General features: G+C 44.9%; 1 pseudogene; it reads left to right on the top strand.

Moving 5' to 3' along the window:
* Positions 1-6,585: 6,585 nt before the first annotated feature.
* Positions 6,586-7,319, top strand: LOC142449852 (profilin-1 pseudogene; annotated as a pseudogene).
* The last annotated feature ends 11,318 nt before the right edge of the window (positions 7,320-18,637 follow it).

Genomic DNA, 18,637 nt, shown 5'->3' on the forward strand with positions numbered 1-18,637 from the left:
GTGGCTTCAGGCAATCCATGGACTTCCTTGGCTTACAGCTGTATCGCCATAGTCTGCGCCTCTATGTTCACATGTCTGCTTCTGCATGCCTTTTTTTGCCCTCTTCTAAGGATATCAATCATTAGACTTAAGGCCCACCTGGTCCGTTATGGTCTCAATCACTAACTGATGACACCTGCAAAGACCTCTTTCCAAATAAGGTCACATTCTAAGGTGCCAGTGGACATGAATTCTAGGGGAGGGCACTATTAGCCCACTACACGTTCCTCATGAAAATATATTCCCGTTGGTTTTCATTTTCAGTGATAAAGTGACTTCCTTTCTCCATAAAGTAACGCATTAGGCCATTGCTTTCCGTGGCTAATCGGGGTGATTTTGGTTCCAAGTGAGTTTTTGCTTGGTCGCTGTGCCTTATTTTTCAGCTTGTTTAAAGCTAAAGGGAAGAACTTTATTGGAGCCCATACGGGAAACCCTAGAGGGGCCCAGCACACCCTACTGTGTAGGTGTGCCCAGGCAAAGGGTCACACCAATCACTTTACCCCCATGTCCCAGAGGGATTTCAGCTTTTTTTGAGTTAACTTTATGATCTGTAATTCCTGTGTATATGTCTGTATTTTAAGTTTCTGATATTTCCCATGTTCAAATCTATAATATACCCAAGATTTATCTTCTAAATTGTCTTTTCAGAACTGAAACTGACATTGTGAAATTATTCCTCCTATTGAAATTTTAATCCCATCCAAGTTTTTGTTTGTATTTAACTTTCACCCTCAGTCCTGGTCAATTAACCTGGATTTGATATGCCAGTATTACATTCTAGACACACTCTCTAGGGGTACATTCTGTCAGGTACTGTGCTGAGCATTAACATGAACGTATGAAATTATTTAGTCTTCCCAATCACCTGTGCAGGCATGATTATTATTCCTATTTTACAGATGAGGTAATTAAAGCGTAGAGCAGTTAAGCGACTTGGCCAAGCATAACAGTAGGCAATTCTTTTTTTCTGTTCCTTAAACAATTTTAAAGTTTCTAAGGCATCGTTGCTTCTTAGAAAAAGCATTGACGAAGTAGGATATAAACGTGTTTGTCTGCATTACTTGGACTTGCTTAGCTAATGGATGCCAATTCTTCTCATTTCCTTGTTTCAACACAAGGCCTATAGGAACAGGCCTTCACTCGTGCATCTTGTTTATCCGATGCAGTTAGAGAGTGAAACTAGTAATTGTACTAGTTTCCAAGCAAACGTCAACTGGCTGCCTTACTGAGTTCATTTTTCCAATATAATTTTACATATTTTGACTCCAGAGAAAAGTAGGAAGATTGGTGGTATTTAAAATATGTTATCGTTCTACATGCTTTCACTTACCAACGCTAAAAGAAGTAATGAACGTACATGTTTTGCACAGAGCCATGTGCATTAAGCACTTAGAAAGCGAAGAATTATCTGATATTTCCCCCCTAAATATTTTGTCTTTTCTCAAGGTTTATCCATTTTCCAACAGATGGTCAGGTTATATCAGCACACGATTTAATGATTGTTTAAATTATCCCAATGCTATCCCTTATAGGCCTATTGGCTAAGATCAAGTGTAGTAAATCATCCCTATGCTTTGTGCGGTCTACTCTCCCCTTCTACCCCACCCTCCACATAATTACTCGAAGTTTCTGAGTGTTGATTTTAAATGCACTTTATATTTATGAATTATCCATACATCTATTCAATTATTCACCATTTTTGTAGCCTTACTATGTGTCAGACTTTACACACATGCCAGAAATACAATGATACCTAAGATTATGCCTTTCCTGGGAATAAGGTCATGTTGTAATTAATGTTCAAGGTACCTAGCACATAATAAATGTTCAGTAAATATTTGAGTAAATTAATTCAATAAAAGAATCCTACCCAGGTCTGATGAGTGGCAGAGACAAACATAAGTCAACAATACAGTATATTAGAGATATGTTTTAGCAAGACGAGGTTATGGGAGTCTGGAGGAGGCTTACCTGACATCACTGGAGGTCAGACAAGGCTTGTGGAGGAGTCTAGAAGAATTGCCTGTACTTAGTGGAAGGAGAGCTCCACCGGAGGAGTGGAGTGCGGGGACCAATGCAGTGTGCAGGTACAGTGTAAGCAAAAGTAGGGAAATGAAAGGAACTGTAGTCAAGGGATGGCAGGGGTTGAAACTAGAGAGAGAAATCGGCACCAGTTCATGAATGGCCTCATTTAACAACCAAGGAGCACCTTGCTCAGTCAAGGCCTTGGAAGTTACTTTTCAGGAAGTGGTACGGTAAGATTTCCATTTGAGATCATCGTGCCAGCAGCGGTGTGGACAATGCATCGGAGGACTGGAGGCAGGATTCGTACAACAGTAGTTCAACTGAGAAATGATATGGGCCCGGTCTATGGCAGAGGCAAGAAGAATGAGAGGAGAGAAGGTTAAAATACTTAGATAAATTAGCAGCCTTAGATTGGATCTGGTGATTAAGGAGAAAGTCAATTCAAGGATGACTTAAGTTTCCAGGTGGGTTGTCTGCTACCGACTGAAATACAAACTACAGCAAGAGGACAGGAGCCTTCGTATCCTATGGCTGCTGTAACAAAATATCCCAGGGAGTTGTAGAGCTGGGACTGGGAGTCTTCTGTTCTGCCAAGGGCCATTTGAATATAACTTCATAGGACATACTGTTCAGACATTTAATGAATACACTCATGATGACTGGAACTGCTTCTGCCTGAGAGGCATGTGAGGTTAGCTGGTCTTGATGAATTCTTCCACCCTTACACAGCAGCAATTTGGCCCACCCTTGCTTAGAGAATAGTTTTGGATGCGAGGATACCCAACTAGGGCATTGGCTCTAGGGAGGGTCCTTCCTTGTCAGAATTCCTAGGCATTCTGTGGTATTCTTCAAATCGTAGAATGCTTCCCTCACCTGAGTCTGTGGGTCACTGGGTCCACTCTGTACTTTTTATAAGATATTCTTCCAAAAGGCTTAGGTGAAGACTCACCCTACTTCCGTGAGTCCTCATGAATATAACAAAAGAAAATACCTGTTTCCAAACAAGGTGACCTTCACAGGTACAGAGGCTGCGACCTCAGTGTATGTATTTGGAAGGGACACATGCAGTCCATACCAAGGAAGAATCTGCGAAGGAAGGTGATGGGAGACCTTTTGGACTTTTGACTTTAGGTACGTGGGAGACATCCTGGTCGGTGTTTTCACCAGAACAACTGGATGCAATTTCGAAGCACAGGAAAGCGAGATGAACCAATGGGCGCCATCAGTCTGGGGTGCAAATTGAGGTCGCGCAGTGTTGCAGCGCTTCTCAACCTGGGGTTGAACGACCCTTCCACAGGGGTCGCCCGATTCATAACGGTAGCAAAATGACAGTTATGAAATAGCAGCGAAGATAATTTCGTGGTTGGGGTGGTGGTCACCACAACATGGGGCAGTCATAAAGGGTCGCGGCAGTAGGGAGGTTGAGAACCACTGTTTTAGAGCAAAACCAATGAGCCGGGTGGCACAGTGGTTAAAACCGTCAGGACGATCCAGAAGGTCAGCGATGAAACCCGCCAGCTGCCCTGCGGGAGAACGCCGCAGCAGCTGCTTCGCAAAGATCTGGAGCCTCAGAAGCCCCGTGCTGTGGCCCTTTTCAACCAGGCAAGGCTGCTGTGAGCCTGGAGCCCCACAACAACGAGGTTGACACTAAAATGAGAGGTCCGTGGGTTCAAGCCTTACCGGACATCGGCTGTCTGGAGGTGAGGGAGAGAAACATAGGAAGGAGACAAAGAACTAGTAGGAAAGGAACGGACCAAGTCATGCCACAGAGTAAGGACGTAGCATTTCAGAAAGGAGGAAGGAAGATCAGGGCTACCACTAGCTATCAGGAACAATCAGAGCTCTTTCCTTAGCTTTTAGTAGCAAATGCCAGGTTGAGGTCGGATGAAAGAGTAAAAGCGCCCATCATCATTTACGCAGGAATTAACTGAGAATGAAGAAGCTCAGTTCGATGAGCAAATCAACATACTGCTTTTGTTGTAATATTCACTTGCTTCTATCACAGACCTCTTACGTACAACTATTTCAAAGTATTGACTTAATTAGGATCATCCTTTTGGTTAACAAATTAAAGTGTTTGTCCTAAAAAAATATCACTAAGTGATGGGACCATTTTTCCTCGATAAAGCAGGAGACCCTATGGTCTAAGCCTTAGGCTCCAAGGGAAGGTGGAAGAGAGAACTAAATGGGTGACATGGAAAGAAAGGAATGATTCTAAGGAGGTGGTTTGGAGCATGGGAAAGGAATTGAGGGAGTGAATGGCTTGCTCAGTAGTTTTGAGTACCCTGTGTTAGTCTGGGGACTTTAGAGAAACTCATGTATAAGAGAGAGTTTTATATGAGGGGTAAGTGCACATCAAGAAAACATCCCAACCCAGCGCTGCCCAAGCCCACAAGTCCAACATTAACCCATATGTCGAACACCAATCCACAAAGTCCTCCTCCAGGAGGAAAACTGAGTCAGTGAATGCGTAAGCATCTCAGCGCTGGCAGGGGTCTCCACACAGCTGCTCCAGCACCCAGGGCTGCATCGGGGTAGGTCCATGCGGCTTCTCCTCAGGGATGTCTTGCAGGAAGTCATCCTTACCAGCTGAAACTGGGAACTGGCTAAGGCAGCTGCACCCTGGTGCGACCATCACAAAGCAAGAGACCTGAGAACTAGAAAGGTGAGGCTCACCAAGCCATTTATCTCTCTGCTCTTCAATTAACCCCACATGTGTTTATCGGCTAGGTTGGCACAATTGGCACAATAAACTTTAACTATATCAACCCAGATAAGGTACTCAAAAACTAGTGGTGCAAGTTGGAATGTATAATTTTGCTCAACAGTACTTATTCCCTGGAATGCTGGAGTGAAAATGGTAGAGGACCCGGGATTATGATCTGGGATTTTGTACTGTCGGGTGTTGAGGAAAGATAGGCAGGCAAGAGTAGTGAGAGTGGGTGCAGAGGAGAAAGGGATTCAGATGTTGAGCTAAGGGTCTGGTCCAGTGGGAAAGAAGAGATGCTAGGAAGGAGGCGAAGTGGTGTGAGTCTGATGATCTGAGCTTGAAGAGGGCAGTGGCACAAGTGAAGGCTGCATCATGTAGTGGTGTAGGAGCCTGCTTGCTGAGTGGCTGAGTGGCTCAGGGCTGGGTTGCTAAGTCAGCTGTCAGTGGTTGGAAAAGAAGATAGAGCAGTTGGCGTCTGTGTAGATCACAGCCTTGGAATCCCCTGGGGAAGTTCTACTCGGTCTAGTTGGGTCGCTGTGAGTTGGAGTCACCTTGAGAGCCCATAACAACAGTCAGGATTCTTAGCCCTGGGAGTGGACAATCCTGTTTAGATCATAGCTAACCATTTGCTTGATGTGTAGTTTATGCTTTTGTTTCTTTATCATGAAGGTAGAACTGATAGCAATCCTGATGCCTACATAGCAGTATTTTAGAATAATGACTAGTTACTGAGAAAAAATACAAAAGTTTGACATGTGGTTAGTACACATTGAATGCTAGCCACCATTTTATTATTTTCATGGTGGCACAGTGGTTGAGCTCTTGGCTGCTAGCTGAAAGGCTGGCAGTTTGAGGCTACCTAGCTACTCCAGGGAAGAAAGACCTGGTGAACTGCTCCTATTTCAGCTTAGGAAACCCTGTGAGGTGGTTCTACTCTGTCACATAGTGTCGCTACGAGCAGTCTAAATTGACTTGATGGTACCTAAGGACAGATTTCGGATAGAGAATTGGGTTTAGGAGTTTAAGAGCTGATATAACACCAGGTTGTCATCACAGGTGTGGGTAGGTGAAGGACATTTACAGAGTGGAACTTACCACCCCGCCAACCCCACCTCCCCTCACCAATTTAAAAAAACCCACAAGGATTTCCAATTTGCTTTGGCCATGTTTCCCCTTGTGTATGGAGGCTAAGATGTCTTCGTCCGTAGAACAACATAAGGAGAGACCGCACCAACTGTGTGTGCCAAGTTCAAAGAGCAGCGAGAAAACAAGAGTAAGCTTCAGAAATGTTTTGTTTAAAACGTGCTTCTAATTTCCTGGCCTGGCCGGCATAGGGAGGTAGTGGTTACACTGTTACATGTTGGGCTGCTGAGTCAGCAGTGGGAGCTGACCGGAGCTCTGCATAAGAAAGGTGAGGCTGTCTGCCCCTGTCAACATGACAGCCGCAGAGACCCAGGATAGGGCTACAGTGTCCTGTAGGGCTGCTATGAGTCAGAATCCATTCAATGGCAACAGGCTGCTTTTTGTGGGGAGGTCGTGCTTGAAACTGGAATAATAGTTCATTGCTTCTCCTACTTCACAGACTTATTTTAGAAATCCAATCAAATAAAATACTTAAATGATTACGCCAAAATAGAAAATGCTTTATAAATGAATAAGATTAATAATCTGTCCTGGGGGCAGTTTAGCACCGATGAAATACACAACTCTCCTGTAATTCTTTAATCCTCCCTCCACTATTATGACCCCAGTCCTACCTCAGAAATCCTGCTAGCCGACAGCTAGCAGAGCTGCGGTCCGGACAGCAGCGCGTGCCCCGAGCTCTCCGACTTACCCCCCGCCCGCCCGAGGCAGCCCAAGCTCAGCCCGCGGCCCCAGCAGAAGCACCGAGAAGCTGCCCCAGTAGCAACGCCATGGCCGGGTGGAACGCCTACATTGACAACCTCATGGCGGACGGGACCTGTCAGGACGCGGCCATCGTGGGCTATAAGGACTCGCCCTCTGTCTGGGCCGCTGTCCCCGAGGAAACCTTCGTCAACATCACGCCAGCCGAGGTTGGAGTTCTTGTTGGCAAAGACCGGTCAAGTTTTTTCGTGAATGGGCTGACACTTGGGGACTCACTGCTGACGGACGGGGAATACACCATGGATCTTCGCACCAAGAGTACTGGCGGAGCCCCCACCTTCAACCTCACTGTCACCATGACTGCCAAGACGCTAGTCCTGCTGATGGGCAAAGAAGGGGTCCACGGTGGTTTGATGAACAAGAAATGTTATGAAATGGCTTCTCACCTGCGGCGTTCCCAGTACTGACCTCGTCTGCCCCTTCCCCCGACCACTTCCCACTGCTTTTGCAACCCCCCCATACACACACACCATTTTTATTTTTGGGGGCCATTACCCCATACCCCTTATTGCTGCCAAAACCATATGGGGTGGGGGGTTGGGGCTGGATGGACAGGCACCTCCCCCTACCCATCCCTCCTGTGTGTGGTTGGAAAACTTTGTTTTTTGGGTTTGTTTGTTTTTTCTGAATAAAAATAGATTCTACTAAAAAAAAAATCCTGCTAGCCCAGTGTATACATCAGTACAAATGAGAGCTTGCAGTATACAGGACTCAGAATATACTGCTCCCCTTAAAAACAGTAATGAGAGTAAAGATTCCAGGAGGCTCGGGGAAGGGAATGGGGAATGGGTAGCAATGATGGCAAAAATAGCCCACCTCGAGGGGGACAAATACCAGGATAGTAGGTGAAGGGATAGGATGGCGGTGTAAGATATGCGCAAATAATAGTAACAAAGCATAATGTATAAAGGGCTCATGGGGTGGTAGGATGGGGGAGGGAAGGAATAAAGAGGAGCTGATAGCAAAGGACTTAAGAAGAAAGGTAATCTTTTGAAATGGTTGATGCCAACATTTGTATATGTCTGCTTGGTATAATGGATGTATTGATTGTTGTACTATATGTGAGAGCCCCCGATAGAATGATCTATTAATTAAACAATATTAATACTCTGAACCAAATTAAGAAAATAAGCATAATTAATATGACCTACCACATTTGGGGGAGGGGAGTGATGAGGATTGTCCAGCAGGCCAGTTTTGGTGAGTAAATTTTAGTTGTTTTTAAACTCGTCTTTCTAATTTGTACTTTTTTTTTTTTAAGACTTCACATTTTGTGACCGCTTGACCAAGCAGGAGTTTGAAACTGAAAAGGAAAGGCCTGCTGAGCATCTCTGCCAGCTGGTTCATGAGATTGATAATGACTGCAGCCTTTCCTGGAAACAGAAAAGGGAATTAATGAAGGAGTTTCCAACACCATCCAGAAGCTCTGCATCAGCATGTCCAGAGCCAGGGACTACAGTTTGTAAATGTAAACAACGCTTTGGTGTTTTCCTTTGTAAGCTGCCAACCTTACAGTCTGACAAAGGCTGACATCCAGGCATTTCGTGTGTGGTGATATTTGAAATACATTAAGGAATTTTTAAAGTTAAATTTAAATTTTAAAGTTAAAATTAATTTTAAAAGTTAGTGTTCATATATGCTACTGATTTCACCCAATTATTCTGCTGCTAAAATCACATCTAAATGTGCTGCTCTTATTTGGGACTTGGGACAATTAGTTCCTATAGATATTTTTCCCCCTTAACAGAAAATGATCCTGTCATATATGAATGTTCTGAAGAAAGTATGCACTTTCTTTAATATATTATGCTCAAGCTACCCATAGGCTCTGTCATTCAGATGACTGTGAATCATCTAATAGGGTAAGAAGAAAAGTAAAATAATTTTGGGGGAAAAATCGCATTCATAAATATCTAAAACCACGATTCTGCTTACTGTCTCTAATTCTGTTTTCAAATCTCTCTAGGAGCCCTGGTGGCATCGTAGGCTATGCCCTGAGCTGCTAACCTCAAGATCCGTGGTTCCAACCCACCAGGCACGACTCAGGGAAAGTTGGGAAGTTTTGGAAATTCACAGAGCCAGTTGCAAGCTGTCTGGTGGGGTCACCGTGAGTCACATTGGCTCAGTGGCAGCGAGGTGACTTTGGTTTTGCCTGCTCTCTATTGCATCATTGTCTTTATGGGGCAAAGGTTACAGAGCTGGTCTCTCTAATAAAAGCTAGCCAGAAAGGCATTCTTCCAGGTGCTTAATCTATGACGTATGACCGATCACAGGGCAAGAGAAGCATAAATCATGAATCCTTAAAAAGCAGAGTAAAATCCATTCAACTGGCGTCACGGTTGTCTTCGTGTTGTACAGCTTTTTCAGGTGCTGTGCCTCTGAATGCCGAGTGTTGAGAATCCAAGGTTCTCAACTAGAAAAAGGCTTTGAAGGGTCAACATGTTGTTTACTTTTACAAATGGCATTTTTTTGGTCTCTCTGTGCTTGTTTGTTTTCTCCCTTATTTAAAAACAGTTTTATTGGCATTTTGCCCACATAACATTCAATTCAATAGCTCAACCACATCAAGATCTTTACCACGATCTTAGAACATTTTCTTTTACCCATACTCACAGTTATCTGTGGTTTTGGTTTTTCAATTTTGGCAAAAACATACACGACAAGATATTCACCAACTCAACAGCTTCTACATGTATAATTCAGTGCCATTGATGATATCCTTTGTGTCGTACACTATTATTGTCAGACCTCTCCAAATTGTTCTACCACCATTAAAACGAACTCAATGCCCCTAAGAAAAAACTCTTCCTCCTCCACCCATGGTACTCAGAGGTCGTTTGGTTTCTTTCTATTTTTTACTAGTTGTTATAATATTGATATCTTGATATTCACTTATCATACACTTCCATAGTTACGCTGCTTCTAAAAAGAGTTGTCTATGCACCATCACAATCAACTCTAAGGCTCCCACTTCCCTCCCCACCCCCTGAGTCTCCATAGCTTCCACAAGATTCTCAAAGGGGATTGTGACCCATGCGCGTTATCAACAAACCAAAGGGTATATCAATCCAGTGGTGCTTTCTGCCTTTGAGAAGACCTGAAACATCTTAATGGATGGATATTGAGACATTTTCTAAATTTTGCTTTTTCATTTATCGATAAACTTCTGTAATGTTCCGATGGTGAAAGTTAAGGCGTTAAGCTAGCCAATTTTAAAATTCCTTCTCATTTCAAAACAAAAGACGAACAAACTAAGCAAAATAAATAATTCTATGACACTGGAAGATGTAAATGCCCAAATTTAAACACGTGGTTAGTTTGGGAGTTATTTTGAGAGAGAGAGAGAGAGAGAAGATTCATATACCTTTTCTGGAAAACCTCAACAGATCGGCTAGAGAGACCAGGAAAATCCTGGAAACCTGTAGCTGAACGGTCTTTGTCAGAAGTGGGTTGGAGGAGCCACTTTATTAGGAAATTCACTCTTCTGATGTCCAATATGAATCAAGGGGCCAGTCTGTGCAAGTTTTATATAGACCCCCTTTCTGCCTTCCAGCAAACTTGTTTACAAAGAAATGGTCTTCTACAGAGTGGTTTTGGAGGGTGCTGAGGCAAGTCGTTGCCAAAGGCAACTCCTGGGCACATACCTTCTGCAGCTCTAACATTAGGGGACCCTGGTGGGGCAGTGTTTGCCCTTCCAGCTGCTAACTGAAAGTCGGCAGATGCGGTCATCAGTTTTAGTAAAGATTAACCATAACCCCGCTGCTATGGAGTTACTTTACCTTTGACTCATGGGGACACTAGATAACGGCATTCCAAGACCAAATCTTTTCTTCAGAGTGGCCTTGAACACCCAGACTTGTTACCAACCTAAGGCCTCACCCACAATGCCACCAAAACCAAACTCTGCCTTTGAGTCAATTCGGACACCTGGCGACCCTTCAGGGCAGGGTAAAACTGGTTTTTTGAGACTAACTCTACAGAAGCAGAAAGCCTCATCTGACTCCCATGAAGTGCATGGTGGTTTCAAACTGCCAACCTACTGGTGAGCAAACCAACAGGTAATCCTACCAGGGTTCCTGAGAAATCTCAGGGGCAATTAACTGACCACATGGGATTGGACTTGGTAACCTAGCACTGCCCCGCCACCTAGTGACCACTCCTTAAATTGCAGGTATTGGGTTAAAGAAGAATGTTTCTTAAGGTTAAAGATTTTCACTTCAATTTTACGCAAATCTGTTAGATTTCCCCGGGTGGGAAATGCTTCAGTCCTTGGCTTTGCATGAGAAAGAATTCACGCCTGAAGCCTGGTTTGTGATCCAAGCGATTATTTAGGAAGGACAGGAGTTTTAGGTTTTACACAAACACCCTTAGGGTACTTCACACCCACACAGGAAACTGAGGCCAGAGAATCCCTCAGGCAGGCTGAGGAGCTGCTGGAAGAGGGGGACCTTGGTGCAGCCCTGCGTGCCTCGCCTAGCTGAACTGTGTGAGTGCTGCTGTGAGAGAGCCAGAGAGAAAAACTGGTTTTTCAGGGGGCCCTTGGGAAGTGTGGTAAAAGGTACTGGTTAACCCCATTGGCTGAATTAAGCCCGCCAGGCCTAGAGTATACCTTTAAGCAGTTCTTTCAGAAAGAGGATGTGAGTGGTACGGGCTGGGGGCATCAGTTATTTTGAAGGTGGGTTGTGCTGAATCTGTGACTCTTGCTCAACACGTAGCTCACCCTCTTTGTAATACAAGTGTCGTTTTCCTGTACTTCAGAGACTAGAAGCAAAACCTCATCTTGCAGCGGCCTCATACACAGGCCCGTACATGTGATCACCTCTCCACCATTCCGATACACGTGTGTGAAACTTCAATTTGGAGCTGAGTTCATTAGAGAGAGTAGCATGAAGCAACCAACTTACTGATGTGTCTTACAGTGGCAGCTAGTGTAAGGTTTCTCTCTCAGGGACTAGATTCCAACCTCAGTCCTTGGCTCCGCGCGAGAAAGATTTCACGCAGAAGCGGGGCTCGTGATCCAAGTGAATTTAATGAAAGTTCAAAGAAGCATCAGATTTTACGCGGCACCCATAGGATTCCTTTGACCATGCGGCCTGGCAGAGGCTGCCCCAGGTCACGCAAGGATCTCTCTCCTCCCACGAAGACGACCAGACCGCACAAGCAAGCCAAGACAAGCCCCTCGCCCTTCCGGTCCCTGCCTTTTCAAGGGTTCCCGGGGGAGGCGTGGTGAACGACCCCAGGTCAATCCCATTGGCTGAATTGCAATCACCTGGCCCAGGTGGGCTGCTCCAGGTGTAACACCCATCTGGGCCCACCGGTGGGAAAATCCAGCTTTGTCCTTTGCTGGCTCTCCTGGGCATGCGTAAATGGACTTCCCAATTCCCTAGGCTAAGCTACCTGACACTTCCTGATCAGTCGGTGACTGCCTGTTTCAGCTAGAGACTGCATGGCAGCAGCGGCTTCCTGATTCGCCCGGCTACATCTTGTTAGCAGAGACAATAGGTTCCAGTGCTGGCAGCTGCCCTGACGGTTTCCCAATGCACCAAGCACAGAGAGCGTTGGCAGGAACGGCAGCCAGATCCCTTGGAGGTTGATTTTACAGATGAGGTTTGGAAATCACTCTCCTAGAAGCCCAGCCCCCACTCCCCCCATGGTCTCTTTAGTCAGCCAGCACCATAATTGTTTCAACCGTTTGTTATCTGGGAAATTCCTTTCTTAAACCAGCTACTTAAAAAAAAAAGAAAGGCCAAGTGGACACCATTATAAAAAAAACAACAAAAAAAACCCAGCTACAATAATCTGGACTTTGCAAAAGAACCCCAATCAACAGGGTGATTAGTCCCAGCGGTGTAGTTGCAGGCAACACATTAGCTGGGTCCGCTGCTCTGGTTGTGTCTGAAGGCAGTGAGGGTCCTGCTCAAGGGTGCTGGTCGCCATGGTCACCGTTGGCAAGGTAGTAACTTCGTATGATCATTTGGCATTGCCTAGATTGAAGTGTCTTCTGAAGGCAGCTAAAGTGGGGCCATGATGAAACACAGGGTAAAAGTGGGGACTACCAGGATGGTATCCTCTATTGGCCCCCACCCAAATGGTTCTCAGTGAGTGGTAAGATCTTCACACCTGGTGAATCACTTTAAAATTGTTGTGAGGGCCGGATCGACTCTCCCATTCTATTCCGTCCCCTGCTGTAGTAGGTCAAGTCTTCAGAAACGATGGCCCCGGCTGACATCATGACGAACGCCGCATGAGAACCGCCCAACGAAGCATTTCTGGATGCTTGCCTCTCAGCAGCTATGTGAGATAATATTTAATTTGTTCAATTTGAAGGCCATTTTGTTACATGGCAGTAGAATAATGTGGACTGAAAGTGAGTTGATTATTTTTGTAATATTTTATTTTTTTTATCATTTGGGGGGCTCGTACAATTCTTATCATAATACATACATACATCCATTGTGTCAAGAACATATGCACATTTGTTGCCATCATTCTCAAAACATTTGCTTTCTACTTGAGCCCTTAATATCTGCCCCTCCCTCCCCACTTCCCGCTACCTCATGAACCCTTCATCATTCATAAATTATTATTATTTTGTCATATATTACACTGTCTGATGTTTTCCCCCACCACCTTCTCTGCTGTGCCTCCCCCAGGGAGGAGGCAATTATGTAGATTCTTGTAATCAGTTCCCCATTTCTACCCCACATTCTCTCCACCCTCCAGGGATCGCCACTCTCACCACTGGTCCTGAAGGAGTCATCTGTCCTGGGTTCCCTGTGTTTCCAGTTCCTATCTGTACCAGTGTATATCCTCTGGTCTAGCCAGATTTGTAAGGTAGAATTGGAATCATGATAGTGGGGGAAGGAAGCATTTAAGAACTAGAGGAAAGTTATATGTTTCATCGTTGCTTGATTCAATACCATTGAGTTGATACTGACTCATGGTGGTCCTATAGGACAGAGTAGAATTACTCTTGTAGGTTTCTGAGATTAAATCCTTATGGGAGTTAAAAAAAAAACAACAACCCTCCTCTTTCCCTCGCAGAGCAGCTGGTAGTTCTGCACCGCTGACTTCAGGGATGGAAGCCCAACTAATAACCCACTATACTACTAGGGCTCCCTAGCTTAGCAGCCTCAGAATTTGAAATTTCAGTTCAAAGCATGGTCAAGTGAGCAGGGAGCGTCCATGAGGGAGTCAAAGAATGCTTTTTCTTATGGCTAACAGTCTGGGATGTATAGTTAAAATTATATATATAATCATATAGCATACACTATGCGATCCTATAGGCTGGGAGTTCACAACACAGGTCACTCACTCACTGCCATCGAGTACATGCCAACTCAAAGCGACCTTATAGCAGAGGAGAGCTGCCCTGTGGTTTGGTGGACTATAATATAACTCTCGATGGGAGTAGAAGCTCGGTCTTTCTCCCCAGGAGTGGCTGGTGGCTTTGAACTGTTGACCTTGTAGCTAGCAGCCCAACTAGGAACCACTACTCTGTCAGGGCTCCTTAAGGGATTGGCGTCCAGGTTCCCCTCCACCAATCCTTCAGAAAATACATTAGGTCGCTGCCTCCCACCCCCACTCCCTCCTGGAAACGAAGAACTTTTGTCCTAGAGCCCCCAATCGGGGAGAGAGTGGGGGGCTCTGCTTTTGCAGCCCCCCCCGGATCATTCCAGCCCCTGCCATGGGCTGGAGCCCCAACTTGAGGAAGCACTGGCTTAGAGCAAAGCCATTTCCTGCTACTCTGAAAGGTGCCCTGGTGACATGGTGGGCTGTTAGCACAAGGTCAGCCCTTCGAAATCACCAGTCGATCAATCCAAGGTAGAGAGACATGGCTTTCTGCTCGTAAAGAATTGCAGTCTCAGAAACCCACCAGGGCAGTTCTGCCCTCTCCTCTGAGTTACATCGGCTCCGTGGCAGTGACTTATAGCAAATGTCTGACACTTCTAGGTGAGGCTAGAATCCCCCAGCACCCCTCTTCTGTCTCGTGCAATGCAGAACCACCCACAAATCAGGGTGGTTGTTGTTTTTCTCTGTTTGGTTGTAGGGATCTCTTTTTGGGGCCACGGAGGCAGGTTAATAGAAAGCTGGCAGTGCAGGGAAGAAAGCAAGCTCCTGCCATTTGCTCACGCCCTCAGGACCAGTCTCATGCATGCCACTTCCACTCGATGATGGCACTTTGCTGGGCAAGCCCCGCTGGCTGTGGGGGAAGGAAATGCACCAGGGAGCAGAAGCCAAAGAAGCACAGCTGGTTCGCTTTGCATGAAAATGTGCCTGGAGAGAGCAGTTAATGGTTCCACCAAAGGGACAGAGATTTCAAAACCACAACATCAGAAACCTGGTGAAAGGAAACAGGAAAGATCTGGGAAGCAAAGCTATAGATGAGGTATAAACATAGGTGTGTATACATGGAAATACATTAATTCATTAAAATTGAGGTATTGGCCTATGTATATATATTGATATGGCAATACACAGACTTCCAGCCTCCGCTCAAGTCCTGCCTCAACCCAAGAACACTTTGTTCTAATAATCTGGTATTCTGTGATGCTCACCTTCCTGACACAATCGCTGAAGACAAAATGGGTGCGTAAGCAAATGTGGTTAAGAAAGCAAATGGTGCCTGTCTATCGAAAGATATAGCATCTGGGGTCTTAAAGGCTTGAAGATAAACAAGAGGCCAGCTAGCAGAGAAGCAACAAGCCCACATGGAAGAAGCACACCAGCCTGTGCAATCATGAAGTGTTGACAGGACCAGGTAACAGGCATCAAAGACCCAAAACAAACAACAACCAAAAGTATATATTGTTGAGAATGAGGGGGGTTGGAGCAGAGATCCAAAACCCATCTATCGACAATGGGACATCCCCTCACAGAAGGTTACAAGGAATGAGTCAACCAGGTCACAGTATAGCACAGACAAAACAGAAACACACAATGTTCCTCTGGTTTCTTGAGGCTTCCCCCAACTATCATGGCTCCAGTCCTGCCTTTCACTGCAGGCTAGAACAGAGTATGTGCACAGGTACAGATAAGAGATAAGAGCTCACAACTCATGTAATCCAGGGGAAGGTGGATAGAAAAGGGAAGGGGGAACCTATCACAATGATCAACACATAACAACCCCCCTCCCGGGGGGACAAACAACAGAAACTGGGGGAAGGGAGACAGCAGTCGGTGTAAGATATGAAAATAATAGTAATTTATAATTTATAAAGGGGTCACAAGATGGGGGAGGGGAGGAAAAAAGAGGACCTTATACCAAAGGCTCAAATAGTAAATGTTTAGAAAATAATGATGGCAACATATGTACAAATATGCTTGATACAATTGATGTATGGATTGTTGTAAGAGCTGAAAGAGCCCCCAATAAATGATGTTTTATTTATGTAATCATTTTATTGGGGGTGATGATCTTTTAGTAATAATAATGATAAATAGAAACCTGGTGATTGGAAGCTACAGTATGCACATGAACATCGCAGAATGGACCCAGGAAAGGATATTTGTGTCCTGTTTGAAAGCTCATCAAGACCGATTCAAGGATCTACATGTGACCTCCTCCCTGGGGGATGGACAGCAGAGAAGTGGGGGAAGGGAGACGTCGGACAGAGTAAGATACGACAAAATATTTTGAAAATTATTAAGGGTTCATGAGGGAGGGGGAACAGGGAGGGAGAGGGGAAAAGAAGCTGATGCCGAGGCTTACATGGAGAGCAAATGTTTTGAGAATGATGAGGGCAACGAATGTACAAATGTGCTTTACACAATTGATGTATGAATGGATTGTGATGAGTTATATGAGCTCCCCAAAAATGATTTAAAAAAATAAAAGCTCATCAAAAGGTTTCTTCTATTGCCACCTAAAACCGAATGCACTATCATTGAGCCAATGCTGACCTATAGCAACCCCCTGGGTTTCCAAGGCTGTAAATCTTTACAGGAGCCAGAAGCTTCATCTCTCTCTCTCTCTCTCTCTCTCAGTAGCTGATGAGTTTGAACTACCAACCTTGTGGTTAGCAGCGCAAAGCGTAACCTCCCACACCATCTGGGCTCCCTCTATCCTGTAGAACGGGCTCCTAATATTCATGTGGACAATGTGCTATACTCTGGTTATCGGTCAGCCTCTTTCCCTGGGCAACCTGGGGCTAGCAGAATTGTGTGACATTCCAGGGAAATTCCCTCAATTTCTTTCCAACTGTGCTTCAGTCTTTGACAGGGATCCATTATTGTAGTAAGCAGAAGGAGTCTTGTTTCTAAAGACTGTTATGGCAGCCTATTTGTAGTTGTGGGGAAAGATGCAACTGCATTGTGGAGTTTCTTAGAGGATGTTACTTCTATTTCAAGTTCCTCATCGTATTCCCTTAGGGGTTTGCTCTTGGTGAGTTTGGTGGTCCTCCGACTGCGTTGGACCAGTTGCCCTGGAGGCTTCTCGCATGCATGGTGATTCCATGTGATGTCTGAATAAAACTGTGCCCCAATAGGGTAGGGTTCGTATGGCTGCTTCTTCAGAAGATTGCCGGGCCTTCCTTCCTAGACAAGGCTGGGTAGACTGACACCTCCAACCTTTCAGTTAGCACCTGACCACATAACCATTTATACCACCCCCTGGGCTCCCTGGAGGCAGTGGCCACCTTACTGAGTTCGACCCAACAGCTGCTCTGTGGGAGAGAAAAGAGGCTGTCTACTCCCATTAAGACTTAAAGCCTGGGAAAGCCAAAGGGGCAGTTCTACTCTGTCCTGTAAGGTCATTTTGCATCAGAATTGACTTTGACTGGATAGCAGGGCATTTGCATTTTAATAGGCACCCTTGTGGAATGAGTCTCCCTTTAATCTATTATTCTGGTTTGTTCACTTTTTACATACATTCCCGTTTGACTGTCAGGGAGTGGGAGGCAGAGAGTCATCTCAAACTCCCAAGGGCAGTTCTACCCTGTCTTACTTAGGTCGTTATGAGTGAGCTTTGATTCAATGGCAGCGAGTTTGGATTTGGGTCAGTGAACAGAAGTTCTTCTCGTGCCTAGTCTTGGAGTTAAGGGCTCAGAGAAGAGGTGTACAAAGTTCTCTGGAGCCCTATTTTCTCATAATTTTACTGAGCTTTTGGCTTTACACAGCCTCTTCTTTCTCTCTATGGTTTTGAACCACCAACCTTAGTGTTAGCAGCCCCATGCTTAACTCACGGCACTAACAGGGGTCCTTTTATGCCTGTAGGGATATGAAATTATTTTAGGTTTTATTGTTTCTCCAACCTTTAAACTTCAACCCCATTGACTGTTGAACCTCAGTATTCAGGGAGTAGGGCACAGATGTTACCAATTCCAATGTTCATCTACTTCATGCATACAATAAAGCACAGATCCTAATATAATGAATCCTTATGGGCCCACCACCCAGCTGGAAATAAATAAAAATCCCAACTCACTGCCATTCAGTCCATACTGACTCATAGCAACCCGTTAGGACAAGGTATAATGGCTCTTGTGAGTTTCCAAGACTGTGTAGAGGAGCAGAAAGCCCAATCTTTCTCCTGTGGGGCTGCTGGTGGTATTGAACTGCCAACCTTGAGAATCATAGCCTGATGCCTAGCCACCACTCCACCAAGGATCCTGTCTTGAGAAGCAGTATCACAAATAGTACCTGAGGGCCCTGTGGATTTTTTCCTGCTCTAGAAATGATCTATTCTTTTTGCAGAAAAGGCTTTCCTGTCACTTAAAGCGATTTGGGACGGATAGAAAAGTGGATGAGCATTATTGTCCGTTTGAGTCATCACTTTTTGGTTCCCCAACTTTTATCATTGGTTTGAAAGTTGAAAACTGTGGTAGTCACACATTGAAGAGGACTATTCTTTCTCAGTTACGAATCCTTTAGTCTCTTAATGTATATATTCCATGTGGTTAACACAAGAACACGTTATTTTCTGTGACTAGAATGTGATAAAAAGAAAACAAACTAAAA

The sequence above is a fragment of the Tenrec ecaudatus genome, chromosome 6 (assembly GCF_050624435.1).
Source record: "Tenrec ecaudatus isolate mTenEca1 chromosome 6, mTenEca1.hap1, whole genome shotgun sequence".
In the NCBI taxonomy this organism is placed as follows: domain Eukaryota; kingdom Metazoa; phylum Chordata; class Mammalia; order Afrosoricida; family Tenrecidae; genus Tenrec; species Tenrec ecaudatus.